This window comes from Ictidomys tridecemlineatus, chromosome 1, assembly GCF_052094955.1.
Source record: "Ictidomys tridecemlineatus isolate mIctTri1 chromosome 1, mIctTri1.hap1, whole genome shotgun sequence".
Taxonomy (NCBI): Eukaryota; Metazoa; Chordata; class Mammalia; order Rodentia; family Sciuridae; genus Ictidomys; species Ictidomys tridecemlineatus.
Genome location: NC_135477.1, coordinates 42,025,675 through 42,046,379, shown reverse-complemented (window position 1 = coordinate 42,046,379; position 20,705 = coordinate 42,025,675). Strand labels below are relative to the sequence as shown.

The following is a 20,705-nucleotide window of genomic DNA, read 5'->3' as shown; positions in this document are numbered from 1 at the left end:
GTATATATTTTATATTTGGCAAATGGAGACCTCTCTCTTTGCTTCCTGATGATGATCTGGGAGCTCTTTTCCTCTGCCACACTCTTTTGCCATGATGTCCTGCCTCACCTTGAGCCTGGAGGAATGGAGTCTCCTGTCCATGAATAGAGACCTCTGAAACTGTGAGCCCCTAAATAAAACTTTCCTCCTCTATAGTTGTTCTGGTTGTATATTTCAGTCACAGTAATGAAAAAGCTGACTAATACACTGTTACTTGTTAAGCACTCATAAATATTTGATCTCATTATGAGTAATATTGATAATTATAAAAGTACTAAAAGGTTATTGGTAAATTTAAATGATAAGAAAGCAAACAAGCTAATTGAAAAATGTGCAAACAATCTGAGAAAACACCTTAGTAAAGAAGATATACAGATGACAAATAAGGTTATGGAAAGATGCTCAACATCATACGTCATTAGGGAATGCAAATTAAAACAATGAGGTACCACTATATACCTATTGGAATGACTAAAATTTAAACACTGGCAACATCAAATACTGGTGGAAATATGGAGGAGTGAGACTCTTATTCATTACAAGTGGGGATTTGAAATGATACATTCTCTATGGGAGACAGTATGGACAGTTTTACAAAGCTAAACATATGCCTACCACATGATACGGCAATGGCACTCCCTGGTATTTAATCCAAGAGCTGAACATGTAAGTACATGCAAATTTTTAGAAAGCTTTATTCATAATTGCCCCAAATTGGAAGCAACCAAGTTATCCTTCAACCAGTGAATGGTTAAAAATATATCCCTGCGGTATATCCAGACAGTGAAATGTTCCGTGATTTAAAAAAAAAATTAGCCATGAATCCAGAGAGACACAAAGGAACCTTACATGTACATCACTAAATGAAGGATATGGCAAGAGATATAACTCCAACTGTGGAGGCCATTTTGGAAAAGGAAGAACTAAGGAGAGAGTAGAGATCAGTGGTTGCCAGGAGTCAGGAGAGGGAGGGACACATAAGTGGAACACAGAGGATTTTCAGGACAGAGAAATTACTTTGTGTATTATTGTAAAGGTGATAAATGTCATTAAACCTATGTTAAAACCCATAGAATGTATAACACCAAAAGTGAACCATAAACTATAGACTTTGGTTAATAATCATGTGTTAATATTGATTTGTCAGTTGTAACAAATGATTGCCTCACTAATGCAGGAGAAACCAATGGAGGCATGTGTGGTGGGAGAGTTAAACAAGGTATGAGAACTCTCTGTGCTTTCTGCTCAATTAGACTTTTCTATAAACCTAAAAATAATCTATAGAACAAAGCTATTAATTACAAAACCACTAAGGATAAAAAGATCTTGGATTATAAAATGCAGTATGAAGAATCAGACTGGTATCACACATCTAAAAACAATGGCAAAGTGCTTTCAACATCAAGATAATATGATTTCCAATGTAGAAATGTGTATCTGACCAAACTGCCATTTGAGTATAGATAGACTAAACTATTTTTAACAAGAGATGTAATTGTTAGTACTGTGTTAAAAATCTGTACAGTGAGGCGGAAAGAAGTCAGCGTAATTATGGAAGAAAGCTTTAGGAAGTTCTTCACAGAACAGGTAGCCCTTGAATCTTATAAAATGAATAGGTGACTGAAAAATGTCTAAGGAGGAAAGATACATATTGGATAGAAAGGGTAGGAACACTGGAGTCAAGGTAAAGACTCTCGATACATTCTGTAAACTACTGGTTGTTTCATCTGTCTGTGATTTCGAGGAGTGATGGGGAATGTGGTATAGGGTATAACTGAGATGAACTGTGACCACCTCATGGGGGGCCTGTGGGTTATCCAAGTTTGTGAATTTTACCGTTACACCAGGGGTTGACAGACTTTATGTAAATGGCCAGATAGTAAATATGTGTGACCATATGAAAACATATGGTCTTGTTTGTAGCTATTTTATTCCCAACTCAGGTATTGGGAATAAAAAACAGCTGTTCACTTTTTGTTGCTATGACAAAATACATAGGAAAATCAATTTACAGGAGGGAAGGTTTGTTTTGGTTAAAGTTTCAGTGCTCTCAGTCCCTGGTGAGATGACTCCATTGTTTCTAACCTGTTGTAAGACAATACATCATAGCAGAAGGGTGTGGCCAAGCAAAGCTGCTCACTCCATGGCAGCCAGAGAGAGTGGGGGAGGGAGTCTGGGAACAAGATACAGTCACCAAGATCATGCCCCAGGGACCTATTCCCTTCAACTAGGTTCCCACCACCTCCATTCAAATTATGAATCCCTCGATATCTCAATCCATTGATAAAGTCAGAACTCTAATTATGCAATCACTTCCCCAAATCCCTACCTCTGGACATAGTTGCATTGGGGACCATGCCTTCAACTCATGTCTTTGGGGGCCACTCTTATCTAAACCATAACAATAGCCATAGACAATACGAGAACTGATGAAAAGTGTTCACATTCCAAAAGCTTTTTATTTACAAAACCAGCAGACGACCTGGTCTGTCCTGAAGGTCCCCATTATATGCCAAGGAGAGTTACAAAAAGAGTGTTAATCAAGCAAAGAGCATCATCATATTTGAGTTTTAGGAAGATTGTTTAAGGGTAGCAAACAATAGCAGGACTAAGAAGAAGAGGATGAGTTAAGAGATTTTGACAATAATCTAGTCAAGATATAGAGAAGTCATGATCTAAGGTACTGAAAATGGAAAAAAATAGTGCATAAGAAATGGAGTGAAAGATGTACACAGAGCATGATTAATAACTAATCCACAGTCATGGATTAATCAGAGTGCCTGTAAGTCAGGAAGGAGCAGCATGTTAGCTTCAACCACACAATCTGAGTAAAAGAAAGAGAAACTATATTTAGTAGAAAGATATCAGGTTTAGTTTTGAGGCTCCTGAGGTTCAAACAGAAATCTGAGCTGCAATGACACAAGTGAACCCAAAATGTCCTTTGCTTTTTGGCCTTTAGTTTGCTTATTTCTTCACAGCAGGCTGACATTCATGAGCTCAACAGCCTGCTTGTGCCAAACTCGTATTTTTACACATCCAATTGTTTTAAATATAGTCCAAACAAGCAGATATTTAGCCAATCATAGACTGCTGTTTTTGCATACACCGAGAAACTTCATCAACATCTGCTGGATAAGAAAAAAATGCTGGGTTGTTAAGACCCCAAGTTGCTGCTAGCTTTTGGAGTCTCTACTACCTAGAGTCTCCCTTTGCTGAGCTGCTGAGAGACATCACCTAGACACAAAGCCCCCCTCAGACTCCCCACTTTCCTAAGAGTTCCCTTACCCTCCTCCAAAATGGTCCCATGCTGTGTGGACTTGCCTGCACATGCAAACCTTTCAAAACTGGCATGCAGATAAAGCTTGTGTATACCACTGTCCCCTGGTGGTCAGATGCTTTCCCTTGATCAGTTCCCAAATCCTTTGAATTCTCTCCAGGTTAGGTGATTTGTGGGATGTTCCATGTGAAAAGAGTGGGTGATTTTTCTGAGAGAAACTATGCAGACTAAGAAGAAGTGACCTTATCTCTAAGGACCAAACCTTAGCGATTCCTCAGAAAACACCATTACACTATGGACAGGAAGAAGGTGAGAAACCTTAAAAAAATGACTAAGGAGGAAATAAGATGACCTGTGGAGGAGAGTATAAAGGACAAGAGGAACAATTTCAAGTGAAAGGGAAGGGTCTAGCATCCAATTCCACAGAGATGTCAAATAAGGCCAGAACTGGGACCAGGTCACTGGATTTAGATATTAGGGACTCCTTGCACAGGTGGGTTCAGTGAAGCAATTAGGACAGAAGTCTGAGGACGGTGTGTTGAAAAGTGGGGAGGAAGTGAGAGGGGTCTTTCAGTGTTAGGCACAGGCAGAGAGTGAAGCATGAACTCTGAAGTGGATGCAGAGTGGCAGTTCTGTGATGAGGATGGAGACTGGAAGTAGCAATTTTAGCATGGTTAGTTTTCTAGTCTGCAGCCATCCCAAAAGATTACTAGGATAGGAAAGACAGTGTTGATGCAAGGAGGAAAGCTTTAATGGCAGGAATGTGTAAGAGATAGAAGCTTTGTCGATGTTAGTGAGAGTATGTTTGGGTGTGTTGAGTCACAATATTTATACTAGATAGGGAAAAGTATGATCATGGCCCTAAAATACAGATAATTTAAAAGATGTGGGTTTCCAAAGGGTGTCAATCGTAGGAGTGTTGGGAATGAGGGATGAGAAAAAAACTGTATGGGCAGAACAGTATCAAAGATAGTATCTGATGCTGTGGAAAGAGAACTGGGCTTGGTATCAAAGTAAGATCTGACTTGTGATTCTCGCACTTAGCTGGTTGATCTTGGATGAATCATTCATTGCTTCAAAGCTCAGCTGAATGGCAAAATGGAAACCTTTATTTCTGTGTGGCATCCGTGGGCATCAGACTCACAGGGGATGCAAGTGTGATATGTTTGTGTCACTCTTGAGCCTTTTTATTTAATAATGTAGACATGATCAGATCCAATGGCTATCCATCCTGACTACCCATCACAACTTCATACAGAGCATTTTAAGATTACATATAATTGCTGATAGTTCTACAAATTCAGAAGAACTCCCTTCCCAAAATTATTCTGAGTAGATGAGAGAGAGATAAATATGAGAGATGGCAGAGGGGACTAAATAATAGTATTTCATAATTATTAAGTCAATACATGTTTAATACAGTATATGAGTCAAGAAATAGATGCTGGGATCCTACCATAGAGCTGTAGTGATAAAAACAGCAGGGCAATGGCACAAATATAGAAATGAAGACCAATGGAATAGAATAGAAGACCCAGAGATAAATCCACATAAAAATGCCATCGGATCCTTAACAAAGGTGACAAAAGCATATGTTGGAGAAAAAGCAAAGAGTGTTGGGAAAACTGAATATTTGTATAGAAAAGAATTAAAGTAGATCACCATCTCTCTTCCTGAACAAAATTCAACTCTAAATGGATCAAAGACCTAGGAATTAGACCAGAAACCATGGAACCATTAGAAGAAAACAGAATTCAACATATTGGTGCAGACACCAACTTCCTTAATGAGACTCCTAAAGTTCAAGAAATAAAACCAAGAACTGAACAGACACTTCGTAGAAGAAGAAATAAAAATAGGCATCAAATATATTTAAAAAATGTTCAACATCACTAGCAATTAGAGAAGTGCAAATTAAAACTACACTGAAATTTTATCTAACCTGAGTCTCAATGGTAATTATCAAGAATACAAGTAACAATAAATGTTGATGAGGATGTGAGGATAAAGGTACACTCATACATTGCTGGTAGGACTGCAAATTGGTGCAGCCACTCTGGAAAGAAATATTGAGATTCCTTGGAAAACTCGGAATGGAACCACCATTTGACACAGTTATCCTACTTCTCATATATACCCAAAGGACTTAAAATGAGAATAGTGTAGTGATGCAGCCACATCAATGTTCATAGCAGATCATTTCACAATAGCTAAGCTATGGAACCAATCTAGGTGCCCTTCATTAGATGAATGGATAAAGAAACTGTGGTACATATACACAATGGAATATTACTCAGCCATAAAGAAGAATAAAATTATGGCACTTACTGGTAAATGGATGGAACTGAAGTCTATCATGCTAAAAAAAATAAGCCAATCCCAGAAAACCAAATACCGAATTTTCTCTCTGATATGTGGTGCTGATTCACAATAGGCAGGTGGTGGATGAGTGGAGAAGAAAGGAGGGGACGTTCACTGGATTGGAAAGAGGAAAATGGGGGAAGGGGAGGGGAATGATAATAGGAAAGACAGTTGAATTAATTGGACATAACTTTCCTATCATACGTGACCACGGAAATGGGAAGTTATACTCCATGTATGTGTGATATGTTCAAATACATTCCACTGTAATGTCTAACTAAAAAGAATGACAACAAAAATTTTTTGAAAGAAATAAAACCAAGAATTATTAGGTGGGATAACATTAAGTTAAAAAGCATCTGAACAACAATAGAAACAATTAGGCATGAAGAGGGAGCCTATAGAATGGGAGAATATTTTTGCTGGCTACTCTTTTGAACGCAGATTAATAATCAGAATATATAAAAAGCTCAAAAAACTTAATACGAACACCCCCTAATAACACATGCAATAAATGGGCAACAGATCTAAAGAGACATTTCTCAAAATAAGAAATACAAATAAACAAAAAAATACATGAAAAGATGTTTAATGTTCTTAGCAATCAGGGAGATGCAAATCAAAACTACACTGAGATTTCCTCTCTCTTCAGTTAGAATTACACTCATCAAGAATCCGCTTGAATCAAATGTATGAAATATGATATGTCAAGAACTTTGTAATGTTTTTAACAACTGATAAAAAAATTTAAAAAAAAAGAATACAAAGAATAAGCCGGGCATGTGGTACACTCTTGTAATCCCAATGGCTTGGGAGGTTGAGGCAGGAGGATTGCAAGTTCATGGCCAGACTCAGCAACTTAGCAAGTCCTTAAGCAACTTAATGAGGCCCTGTCTCAAAATAATACACTGATACATTGCTGGTAGGACTGCAAATTGGAGCAGTCAATATGGAAAGCAGTATGGAGATTCCTTGGAAATCTGGGAATGGAACCACAATTTGACCAAGCTATCCCTCTCCTTGGTCTATACCCCAAAGACTTAAAAACAGGATGGAATGTGATAGCCGTCATTATCCAAAGTACATGTATGAAGACATGAATTGGTGTCAACATACTTTATATACAGCCAGAGATAGAAAAAATTGTGCTGTATATGTGTAATAAAAATTGTAATGCATTCCACTGTCATTTATTTATTTTTTAAAAACAGCATACTACAGGAACACAGTTACATCAATGTTTATAGCGGCACTATTCACGATAGCTAAACTGTGGAGCCAATGTAGATGCCTTTCAGTGGATGAATGGATAAAGAAAATGTGGCATACATACACAATAGAACATTACTCAGCAATAAAAGAGAACAAAATCATGGCATTTTCAGGTAAATGGATGGCATTGGAGAAGACAATGCTAAGTGAAGTTAGCCAGTCCCTAAAACCAAATGCTGAATGTTTTCTTTGATATAAGGAGACTGACTCATAGTGGGGTAGGGAGGGGGCGCATGGGAAGAATGGATGAATTCTAGATAGGGCAGAGGAATAGGAGAGAAAGGGAGGGGGCAGGGAATTAGCAAGGATGGTGGAATGTGATGGATATCATTATCCAAAGCACATTTATGTAGACACAAATTGGTGTCAACCTACTTTATATACAATCTGAGATATGAAAAATTGTGTTGTATATGTGAAATAAGAATTATAATGCATTCCACTGTCATTTATTTTTTAAAAATCAATAAAAAACAATAAAAATTAAATAATAGATATGCAAACATATCACTAAGCAAAATGGGAGTATTTGTATTTAACAACAGAAGTTAAAAGTACTTGTCCCTGGGGACCCCGTGTGTGTGTGTGTGTGTGTGTGTGTGTATGTGTGTGTGTGTGTGTGTATGTGTGTGTGAATACCCCTTATGTATATGAACAGCTGAGAATATATTGCTGTCAATTCGATGGTCTTTTTGAATTTTCTGTTTTTCATATTTTTTGCCATTATATCCTTCATTTCAAATAATAAACTAACAGCTATATTTTTCAAATTTTCTTCTCCTTTTCCTTCTCTTTGTTCTTCTCTCCTTCTTTCTCTTTCTTAATTAATGCTGCAATAGAACCATGTACAAGATACACACATGAGGCAAAAATGCACGTGATGATCTAAAACAGTGTATTAGGGGCTGTGGTGTTCCCTCTGGGTCCTTCCTTCAGGACTGAAGCATGTCCCCCCTCCTGCCCTGGGAGAGTGGACTTGGGTGGATTATGGTATATTGCCCTCTGGGAACTGCTCCTGGCTTGGGCACTGCCTGAGGTCCACCGGCCTTGGGGGAGCCCACATTGAATGACTGTTGAGCGAGGGTATAAAGAAACCCATCTCCTTTGTGTTGATTTGCAAGGACTCTGAAGCAGGGGTCAGCTGCAGAACTGCCTATGGAAACACCTAAGACCTGTCATAACTGAATCACATTTATCTTCTCATCCTGCTCAGTCCTGTTTTCTTCAATGTCTTACAGGAGTTGATCCTGTTGGGGCTTGGAAAATGATACTTCAAAATATGCCGAGCACTTTTACATTGAAGAATTGAAAAATGTAGGAAGCTGCCTCCAAATTAAGGCACTCGGACTTTCCCTTCTCTCCTCTTATCCTGCTCCCAAGTCCAGGGTTGGCCTTTCTCTGAAGTTCTAAAGACCAGATCCACCAAAAAGGAACGCAGTTTGCTTACATCCTTTGACTGAGATTTCATTGCTCAAGGAAGATTAAATTTGCATCACTAAGGAAGAAACTGAAAACCAAACACTACACCTAGAAACCAAACTTTGTGCCAGACCATTGTCCTTTCTTTGAGCCAATTCTCTCCCTAAAAATCATTTACGACACCCCTAAATTGTGTTGAATGTGTTTCTGATTCTCATTGGGTTACTAAGTGCTCACCTTCCTATGATGGCCCCATGCACACTGGGGGATTTTCATTTTTTTTCCCTATAAATTTGTTTCTGCAGATTTAAAAGATGAGAATATTCAGAGGGGGAAAAAATTCCTTTTGCCTCTATAATCCAAAGAATATACCCCGACAAACTTATATGGACTCTCTGTCTCAGAGTCTGTTTCTTGGGAAACCCAGCACCCCAGATTAGAAATCATTAAAGTAAGCATTGAAAGAACCAAACACAAAAAAGTCATAAAAGTAATAGTCTCTGCATTAAAGGTAAAGAGGAGTTTGGAATATTTTATATTACAAACCACTTTTATTATATTTGCTTTTCACTGTTAAACAGCAAATAAAATTCAAGACTGTTGAAACAAGAAAAACTAACTGTAGGGAGGATTAATGGTTCAATATGGCAATTTTAGAACAGCATTCGTCATCCAGCTTGTAACAATTCCCCTTGAAATTATACAAAATGCTAGCATTGGAAGCCATGCCAGCAATTAATTTTGTAGAATGTCTTTCCAGCAGACATACCAGGAAAGCATATTTAGGAAAGAAGTAATGGGCCAAGATTAATTTTATTTGGAGGAAAACATTTATTTAACCACTATTTATTTTTCAGCACCTACTATGTGTCAAAAAACTCTGGTGTGTGTGTGGGTGGATGGGGGACAGGCAGTAAACAAATGAACCTGTGAATATATAATGAGTCAGATGGTCATCTATGGTTATGGAGACGAGATAGGAGGGTGGACTGTGGAAGACATTTTTGGAGGAAATGAATTCAACGTTTTTGGTGAGTGCATTGAGGACTGGCATGCTAAAGTAAAGGGAAACTTTCATAGTTGCCTTCTTACCCAGAGGTTGTTAGTTAAGAGAAAAGAAATGCTGCACCAACTAACCTCATGCATTCATGGAAAGCTCAATAAAACAATCAGTTGGCAAAGTAACAAAATACCTATTCTCAACTCCCCACTGCAAATTAGAATTCTAATAAGGGAAAGTAAAATTCCAAACCAACTTGCTATTGTTTCATAAGATTCAAAAGTGGTGGAGAGACACAATCTCTAAAAGAAATTATTTCTGAATCTTTGAAAGATCAACCAATCACCTGGTTGATGGTTTCAGCCAGTCGTGGGCTTCCCCTACCTTAACATGGAGCATATATGGGTGGGCTCTTTGTCTTGTGAATTTGAGAAATAAAATCCACAGAAAAAAGGGTAAGAGAGAGCAAAGTAACAGATTTTTTTTTTTTTTTGAGTAATAGCTGAGTTCCTGAAGAGGGAAGGGTCCCAAGAAAGGGATGCCAATGGGTGGCCATTGTCGAGGGGTTTTTATGCTCAGTGATGCAGAACTGAATTTCATTGGAGAATCCTTCTTGATTGTCGTCTTTTTCTGACTCATTGGAAAGAGTAGAATTTTAAATTCTCATTCCCATGATGGGATGGTTTAATGTCTTTGTTAACCTGAGTTTGTCTTGTACTTGTTCCTTAAAACAAACAAACAAACAAAAATCTGCTTGAGTTATTAAAGACACACCCTGAGGTTGACTAATGTTAGTGTGGTCAAGGAAGCCTGGGGCACCAATAGGGTATGTGGGCATCTGAGCATGAGTGGGGCTTTCCAGACAGGCAGCCAAAACCACAGACAAGCTTTTGCCTAAGGTTTCTAATTGGAGTGGTAGGACCCCCTTCTGCAAGGTTCCCATTTCTTTCTGTCTATAGGTAATCTATTTCCTGCCTCACTACCTTCCCCTTTGTCAAAATAGGCAAATAGAGGGGGAAAAGTTACCACAGAGAAAAACAGTCCAATGTTTGTAAAGGCTGACTAAATTCAAGGAAGCAAGTTGAGGAACACATTTGAGGCAGATACTACCAGTAAAAGAAGAAATAGGGAAAATCTAATTCAAAAGGGTGAAAGAGATTGAGAAAAAAGATTGCAAAGAATGAAAAAGTGAAATCAACGGTCCTCCAGGAAGTTTGTCTAGAAATGCAAAACACTGATTTCCAAAAATTGAAGGTAAATAGAAGACAATGAAAGGTAGACTGTACAGGAAAGTGAATCATAAAATGTGATGGCAAACTAGTACATTCTCAGACTCAGAGGACAAGAATGAAGTAAATAACCCAGAAAAAAGATGTCAAAAGAGATGGAAGCCATATCTGGAACTTTAAATTTACATGTCATTGGAATCAGCACAAATGAGAAAGGAAAACGAGTAAGAATAATAAAAACAGGCATTTGTTGGGTGATTACTATGGGGCCAGAGCCCATCCAAACTACTCAACATGTGTTTACACTCTTAATTCTCATTTGCAGGGTAAATGCTATTATAATCTTCATGTTACAGTCCAGGAGAGTCAGCCATGAAATGGTTATGGAATGGAATTTATCTAAGGACACATGGTTGGCATCGAAATCCAGGATTTTAATCATAATGCTATATTGCCTTTGAAACAAAAAGAAATAGAAAACAAAAATGACTCAGTTTTATCTTCACCATCAGATTGAAAGGACTTTGTAAGTAACTTGATTACTTCTTACTTTGATATCATGCTTTGGAAAGGAATAATGTACCATGAGATTATTTAAATGTCATGCTTATTTTCTTCTGGTGCTTTGTGGTCTTATACTGGATGGTTTCTCTCTCTCTCTCTCTTTTTTTTTAAAATCCCTTTGGACTAAATATTAGCACAGGGTATAAGGTAAAGGGGTATATAAATAAATTTCCAAATAATTAACTTATTATCACAGCCCATTTTACAACTTCTCTAGTGATTTCATATACCATCTATAGGGACTAAAATTGGTAAACTCACATTTCTATTTAATCTTAAGTGCATATTTTAAAAATTTCTGCACAATTATCTACCTTAGTAGAATTTTATGTCTTACTAATATAGGATCACAAACACCACATTCTTTTTTTTGTTGTTTGTTTTGTTTTTATACCTAATTATTTCCTTAGCATCTGTGGTCATAAACACATTATTTATAGTTAAGTTTGTTTATTTAAGACTAAAGATTAAGCCAGAAGGATCATGAGGGATTTTCTACTTGCATCATTGAAGTTGAAATACATCCAAGAGCAGAAGAACTTCTTTCTCAAACTTTGAGTGAGATAGTGACTAGTTCTGCTATGGTTTGAATGTGGCTTCCAAAAATTTGTGTGCACAGGCTTGGTTCCCAATATAGTGGTTTAGGGAGGTGAGGGGACCTTCAAGAGGTGGGGGCTAGTTGGAGGTGACTGCATCATGGGGGCACTTCTTTTGGAAGGGATTAATGTATTTCTAAGAGATGGGGTTAGGTGTCCTGGGAGTGAGTCAGATCTTGAGGCACTGGATTAGTTAGCATGAGTGGGAGTCTTTATAAAGCAGGTCCGTCTACTCACTGTCCCTGTCGTGCACATATGCTCCTTCTGCAAGTGTGCTTTCCCTTTCTGCTTCTCCATCATTATATGACACAGTACATGACTCTCACCAGAAGCTGACCAGATGTGGCTGCCTGATTTTGGATAGAACATTGAGCAAAAATAAATCTCTTTTCTTTATAAATGACCCAGATTCATGTATGTTGTTTTAGCAGCACAAACTAAGGCAAGTCCTTGGCTGAACTGACACACCCTGTCACCCAAGGCATGTGTATGGACCTACATTGCAGAACGTCTGCAGCCTGAAGCTGGGGAGAGAGTGGGTCCATGGGGCCATTGTACTTTTGTTTGGTATGTTCTGCCGTTCTATGATGTAGATATTGTAACTATGGCATCCTGGTCAAGAATGTAAAACTACAACTTAACTCTGTATGTTCAGACACAAGAGACTATAGAAAAAGACATTTTTCTCTGGATTTTTGTCACAGAAGTATTCAGGGTGTGTTCTCCAAGGAGAAGGGGAGCTCTTAGAACATGATTGGAGTATTTATTAATGGCAATAGACAGCACAGTGCCGCATTCAGCCTTCCTACCAGTTATTTGCAGGTGTGAAAGATCCCTATGAACTGAATGCCTATGAATATTTAATATATATCATGCTTCTTGGAAACACAACCAGCAACAGCTCCTCTGCAAAATTCCCAGGCCAAGGCCCTTTGCTCAAGCTTCATAGAAGTATGTTTTTGTTCAAATGTTAATTATAAACAAAAACACAAAGAATCTTAATGAATAACAGTAGGAAATTAAATAGAACAAGCTATTTGACATATTCCATATAGGCTAATAAGCAGAATTTAGGTCCCTGAAATCTCTGTCACCTTGGGTGTTACTCCTATGAGTGAAATAACAGATTGCAGATGTAATTATGATTTTTAATCAGTTTATCTTAAAATAGGAAGATTATCTTGGATATTTGTGTGAGCCCTATGTAATCTCATAAACCCCTAAAAGCAGAAGAAGAAGGCAGAGAAAGGCTATTGAAAGAGAATCCAGAGAGATACAAAGCACAAAAAGATTTGCTACCCCTGTTGGCTTGAAGGTGAAGGTGACCCTATGTAAAGGAAACAGGGTGTTAATCATGCACTTGAAAGGAACTGAATTCTGCCAATGACCAGTGAGCTTGCAAAATAGACCCCAAGCTCAAGTTGAGAGCTGTAGCTTCCTACCTGTACCTTGATTTTAATCTTGTGAAATCCTCAGAAACTGATATAATAAATGTGTTGTTTCAGCTGTTCATTTGTGGGCAATTTTTATGGCAGCCTCAGATAGCTAACACATTGTATGAAATATCATACAAATATATCATACAACATATCATACAAAATCATACAAAATATCATACAACATGTTAAATTATGTTAAAGATAACTGTATAGTAGAATTGCAAAACTAAACTCAAACCATGTCTTTAACATGTAAAGGAAATGTACTTAGATTTTTCTTTTTTTTTTCATCTATAAACTTCTTCAGCTTTCTCTCTCAAGTCTCCATCCAAAGCTTAATGGGAAGATTGATCCATGTTTAGTCTAGTTCTAAGCCTAGTTCAAGACTGATAATTTAAGGCGTTCCTTTTCCTTTTAGGTAATAGTCACTCTTTTCATTTAAAAAAATGCTGTTTTTCTTAATTTCTTCCTCTTCTCCTGCTTCCCTTTCTAAGATGCCCTATGTTCGACAGCGTATTGGAATGCATGACTAAGGAGAGCTCATGGCGTTAGAGGGAAAAGAGCCATGTAGCCTTAGTGGTGACTTAATTTATATTTGATCTATTCATTTTGGGGACAATGTTCCTTATGCCTGGATTCTTAGACCCAGGAGGCACCCAGGCCAGAAACTGGTAGTGTGACTCCTATTCTTCCCTTTCTGAGTCATGTTGGTCTTCTGTCTGGCTGGCTGATTTTGCTGTTCCCCTCCCCAGTCTCTGCCTGGCAGAAAAAGACTCCAGGAAGTCTGGCTGAGTCTCAGCTGCAGTTCAGTTCAGAGAAACTGCTTTGTGGACACAGCCATAGTCCCTTGGCTCCCTGCCTTTTCAGGCTCAATAGCAAGGTTCAAAAATTTTAACCTGCCTGGATCACATGGAAACTAAAGTTGGCTCAAGAAAACCCGGATTTCACTGTTTTCAGGTCATGGCCTGAGATGAAACAGGAGCATGGATCTGCTTGTCTCAGTGCTGTCCTTTTGTCTTGCCTTTCTCCTGTCCCAGAACATCTTCTATGTCATAGCTTCCTCCTGTCAAGAGGAGGCTTTATAAATTTATTGTCATATGTGGAAGGCACATCTCTGCCAAACTAAGTGCATCCTTCAAGCATGGCTATTGCAATTTTAAACAGGGGAGATAAAGGAGTTTTGTAAACCCTGCTGTAGCAGTGCTTGCCTCTCAAGCTAATTTTCTGTGGCAAAATCCTAGTTTTCTTATCAGAAGCTGATTATTGCTTTGTTCTTTCCTCTTTCATTTCTTCTGAAACATATGTTCGGCTCCCTGCAGGAAGATGGATAAGGTAAGGGAGAGAGAGCATATTAATAATGTTCAAAATAGCAACACATTGAAATTACTTACTGACATAGTAAATGATCATATCTTATTACAGCATAAAGTTGCAAAACAGTAAGTAAATTATAATAATATAGAAAAATATTGAAAACCTGAACAAAAGTTAATTCCAATTGCACAGTAGTAAGCCTGTAGATATTTTGGAATTTTTGTGTGTGTGTGTGTGTGAGAGAGTCTTTCTTTTCTAGTTTTTATCCTTTTATCCTATGAATTTAAATTATTTTTATAATTTTATAAAACAGCAAATACTATATTTTAAACATAGAATGAGTACCTAAGGTATACAGTCTTCCTTCTTCTTGGCCCTTTGTGCTGTAATTTATTCCTGCAGTTACTTTCCTCATCTCTGGTTCTATAGTGTCTGGTTGGTTAGACTTTTGCTGAGTTCAGATTTGTTGTGCAATTTGGATTTACTATTTCATGTAAATTCAGAGATTTTCAACATGGTTCCATGACCTTATCAGAGTGTCAGGATTTCCAACTTTTCACATTTCTTGAAACTCATCATTATTTAAGGAGATTATTATATCATTTTAATATTTGAACAGCTAAATTCTTAGCTCAAATATATTTTTTAAATAAAAATTTAATTTATTGTTTCAAATATCCAATATTAGGTCTGTTCTGGGTACCAGAGGAGATGGAAAACAAACTAGTTGTTTGAACAGAAAAAAACTTAATATAAAAATTGTTAACTAGATTTTGTTAAAAAAACATATCTGGATAGAAATTAAATTGGCAAAGATAGATTTTATTAAAAACAAATAAACAGAGGCTGGGGATGTGGCTTAAGCGGTAGCGCACTCGCCTGGCATTCGTGCGGCCCGGGTTCGACCCTTAGCACCACATACAAACAAAGATGTTGTGTCCGCTGAGAACTAAAAAATAAATATTAAAAAATTCTCTCTATATCTATCTATCATCTATCTATCTATCTTAAAAGAAAAACAAATAAACAAACAAAACCTAATAGAAGAGAGACTCCAGTATAGAACTGGGTTCCATTTCAGATACAAGTGGAACAAATGGGTATTTATAGCCAAGGAATGAGCTGGAGGATGGACATTGATGTATGGAATATCACCAAGAGGAAACCTGGGGTCTGGGGGATTCCAGTTGAACTAACCTAACAGAATTCTAGCTGAAGATTGGCAGAGGTAATCACATATCTTTTTCAGGGGAGATTGGGGGAGGAGTGTGATCAGACATCTGATATATAGGGTGACAATTTTTTGCTAAATTTAACAGAGTTCTTGTTAAAACTGCATTCTGTGAGGAAGTACATGGTTGGGATTAAGAGGATTCAGGAGTATGACTGAAGTCAGGTCAGGCAAAGAATCTTTGCCAATACAAAGGCCATTTAGGAAAATGAAAGGGTAAAAAAGGCAATTTTAAGATATGTGGGTGGTAGCAATTGTCACAAACAATTTCCATTCTTAGGGGGCAGGGGAGTGAAGGATAAAAATCTGAATTATTAAAACATGGTGACTTGGAAGAGGAGTCCGACAGAGCTAAAACCCAGACCTCTAAGGGCTGTGCTAGTCTATAAGCTTGGGGCCACCAGGAGGCTGGTTTTCTAAATGATGAAAAAGTTGCAAATGAGTTGCTGCACTGCCACTGTGCTGCTGCCAGGATATAAGGAACCCTGAGCCATAGCTGGTTTTAAAGCTAAGAAGTCAAGAAGCAAATGGGAAGAAGCAAATTCCCCTCACTTCCTACAGCCTTCCCACAATCTGATGCAGTCTCCCTCTACTGCCCTCTACTGGCAGAGCCTCACAGGCACACTTGGCAAAAGAAGAAGGTGGCAGTGGTTCAGCCCCAGCATTTCTGTATTTCACAACATAATGGGAGTCACTACATTAACTAATATATATTCACAAGTATTCCTTGCATCCTAATCTTGGACCAAAGACAGTTTAATAATAAATTATTTCCAAGTAATACTAGTGAAACTTTTTTGAAAAAGCTTCACATAATGGTCATATCCCACTATTTTTGTTGTTGTTTTGCAAAAAAAAAAAAAGTCATTAAATCAGCAAAGATTATATGGAGAAACACAGTATAGAACAGAGATGGTGAAGAATTGAGTAAGTTATTTGATAATTGGCACAAATATGAAATAATGGAAATTTTTATGTTTAAATAAAATGAGAGAATTATCTAAAATTTCAAATAACTTTGAAGAAATTTTTGCTGAGAATTGAACCCAGGGCCTTGTGCATGCTAGGCAAGTACTGTGCTGAGAATCTCATATAAATTTCTTTGAATGCATGGGGACATTACAGAAAGGTAACCACACAATAACCCCACAGAATCAGAAACGTGTATTTCCTTCTCCACAGAGGAGAGAAAAATAGGAGGTTAGATAACTTAAAAGGGTAATAAATAAATTTTATGGAAGATGAATGTGGCCACATAACACACAATTACCTGGGACAGAGTCCTCTGGACTCTAAGAGTGGCATTTGACTTTCAGTCTCTTCAAATTCATTCAAATATATGAATTTCATTTCCCTTGAGTAAATTTCAACATGAGGACTGAAGGTAATTTTGTTCCTTTTTTGGCAGATCCCATATTTATTGCAGAAGAAGAAACTTCCGAGAAAATATCCCCCCTGCACTCAAGTGGGGGAGACGAGAGAAGGTCAGAGGGAACTTGGGTCTGTGGTAGCTTGGATCAGTTTTTTACCTCCATGTGCCACGAATGTCTAGAGGCCATGCTTTGGGGTATCACTTTTTGAGCCCTAGCATTACTACAGAATCTGATACTGAAACCAGTGACAGCCTGGACATACTTGGGCATAAATGCCTTAAATAATGAAGTGCTAAAGTTGTCTTTCAGGAAAAGTCTCTAGAAGCTGGGTGGTTCAAAACCAGCTTTTCAAGAATGAACATGAACAAAAGCAGCTAGCTCCTCTGGCACTGACCTTGATGTCATAAGATTAAAATCACTTCAAATCACAATAACCATCCTCAAAAGTGAACATGTGACTGTGAAGAGGCATGAACTGCCTATCCCTGCACCAAAGAACTTCTTTTCACCCATCTAAATGGTAGTAACTTTCCCCTTCTACATTCCTATACATTCTTCGGTTACCAAATGATAGGGAGGCAGATCTGACTTCCTTGCTGGTTGGCTACATAATGAAACTTTTTCTTTTTGCAGAAACCTAGTGCTGTAGTATTGGCTTCTATATACCAAAAGCAGCAAGCTTTTATAGTAGTACCAGGGACCAAAACTTAATTATGTCTATAAGAGGGGCCTGAATTGGAAGAGGAAGATCCATTGTCTACATCAAATATTCAACTTCATGAAATTTTACCTTGTGACTTTCTTTTTTTTTTAATTTTTCTTTTTCTTTTTCTTTTTTTTATTGTTGGTTGTTCAAAACATTACATAGTTCTTGATATAGCATATTTCACACTTGGATTCAAGTGGGTTATGAACTCCCATTTTTACCCCATATACAGATTGCAGAATCACATCAGTTACACTTCCATTGATTTACATATTGACCTACTCATGTCTGTTGCATTCTGCTGCCTACCTTGAGACTTTCACAAGAAGGTGACTATAAGAGAATTCTCAAAATTTAAGCAAAGTTACTTCCAAACTCAGATCTTCTGTGATTCCATGTGATGTTCCCTGAAAGCCTTTGCCATGGTTACTTTTGGAGTGAAATGCAATGGTACTAAATTTTTTTTCTGAATTCTAACTGTAGAGGGAATATAACTATCCCAATAACTTATGTTCAAGACAATTTCACAAATGTTTATGGTGCATTTTTTCAAAATTTCAGGAACTATTTGTGGAGTTTTGGAGTATTAAAAGACTTTTTAATAATCTACTTTTGTAGACCTATAAGAGGAATTTATTACTTTATATTGAAAATAATATTTTTGTGTTACAAAGGAAATGCATATATATTGTAGAAAAGGTAGAAAGTATGGATAATCCAAAAGAAGAAATAAAAATCACTGATAATTCCATCACCCAGAAATAAATGGTTTATAATTTGATATATAGATTTCAACTTGAAGCTATGAAATTTCTATGCATACATACATTATTATATATAATAGCAGTTATTATATATGTTCTATATAATTGGTGATTATAAAGGATGGAACATATTTCTTCTTGCATAAACAATGCTATTAAATACAAGCATTTGAAACTACAGTTTTTCATGGGCCAATTCATGTGATTTTCACTTTTATGTATTTACTTACCACTGAGTTTTAACTTGTACCTACATTTGTGAACCATCTATTTTTTTTCTTTTAAGTGCATTTGAATCTTTAACCTCTTTGTATAATTTGAATTCATGTGGAAAATCTAATTATTATTCTATTTTTCAAAGACAGTGACCCATGATTTTGAAATCACTTTTCTCTGAGTATTAGCTTTCAGGTTGTAAGTTTTACCTCTTTCTTCAGAGATTTGATCTTGGAGAACACAAGTCATAAAAAAAATAACATAAGGTGATTTATTCTATTTAAATAAATGAGTAGAAAAATGAGGGATGGAGAATGGCAACTGGAGGTCTCTTTCTGCAGGTTTTCCCTCATTGGTCTCAGCAGCTCATATTCAGAGAGTTTGTATGGAGAACTTGTCTTGGTAGGAGTCACATCATTCTGATTCACAACTGCTTTGATCACCATCGTTAGTTTTTAATTCTGGGTTGTTGTCATGGAACAGAAGAGATACACCATTAAGGGTATTGTAGACATGTCCATTTGGCTAGGATTGAGGACATGTCACCCCAAAATATGGTTGTAGGAGACCAGAATATGCAATCCCAAAATATGCCCCCTTGGCATAAAGATGTCTTTGAGCTGTTCTTTTGAGTGACTGTAGACACAGGAGAAGCCCTGAGAAGTTTCCATTTTGCCAACAAGAGAAATATTCATCCCTCTAAGAAATTCCCATTTGGTAGTGCAACTCCCTCCCTTCAAATGCAGGGAGTGTCCCTTCAATCAGCAGAGAGACTTAGTCAGCGGAGAGGACATCAGACTTATAAAAGCAAGTTAGACCTTACTTTTGTTTTATCATTGAATGAGGCTTTCTCTACACCCTTTTTTCTTTGTTTCAGAGAAGATGGATGGTGCTGTAGTTGGGATCTTAAATGTCACTCAAAGGTCCATGCATATAAGGGTTGGTTCTTAGCCTGTTCCTAGTGGGAAGCTGTGGAAACTTCAAGAAGTAAGGGGAAGTGGGAAGCCCTAGATTACAGAAGTGTGCCCTTAAAGGGGACAGTGAGATCCCACCCCTTCTTCTCCCTTGCCTTTGGCCATGAGCTGAGTGGTCTTCTATACTACATGCTTCCACCATGATATATTTTGTCACAACAGATCCAGAACCAAGAGACCAGTTGATTACAAACTAAAACCTCCTAAACTGTGAATCAAAATAAGCCTTTTCTCTTTATAAGTTGATTATCTGAAGACTTTGTTAGGGTAATGGTCAACTGACTCTCAGGGATATAGTTAAGCCTAAAGTCTAAGAAACTCTTTTTTGAGTTCTAGGCTAGAGATTGACTCTTTGCTATATCATCTCCAATGTATACAGGGGGTATAGATTCTCCTTAATTATAATGTGATTACATTCTGATAAGCTTATCATAAGTTGAAAATACTGTAGGTTGAAGATACATTTAATATACCTAACATATCAAACACTGAGGCAAAAGCACAGTCAGTATAGAGAACAGAACGGATGATCAGGTTGAACTGGGAAGAGGGGGCTGATTCAGAAAGGAAAGAAAATAAAATGTTAATCCTTTCAGGACACTTCCCCTCCTCCAATCTGTTGCTAAGGTTACCAGCCTCTGGGAGATTGTTCCTCTTTGCAAGGAGTTGTTAATGAGTAGCCCTGGGTGACTCCCTTCCGGCCTTTGGGGGCTTTATTCCAGCCCTTGGGTCACTGGCGTTTTGGATCCTGTAGGCAGGATGCCAGGAAAGGGCATTAGAACAAAGGAAATCTAAAATATATAAAAGGGGCAGGACACTCGCACACCCTTGGGCCCCCTCCTCTGCAGAGTAGTCTCTGTCTCTCTCTCACTGTTCCATCCTTTCAATAAAGCTTCTTAAGCTTGCCTTGGTGTTTCTAAGGTATTCTACC

The 20,705-nt window shown here is 37.6% G+C and overlaps 1 long non-coding RNA gene across 1 annotated transcript in view; it reads left to right on the top strand.

Annotated features, from left to right (window-relative positions):
- The first annotated feature begins 17,147 nt into the window (after nt 1-17,147).
- The window catches only part of LOC144375190 (uncharacterized), an 84,738-nt gene continuing 81,180 nt past the window's right edge, over nt 17,148-20,705 (top strand). The window contains exon 1 of the long non-coding RNA XR_013434676.1: nt 17,148-17,225. This is a non-coding gene — a long non-coding RNA (uncharacterized LOC144375190). The remainder of the gene's footprint in view (nt 17,226-20,705) is intronic.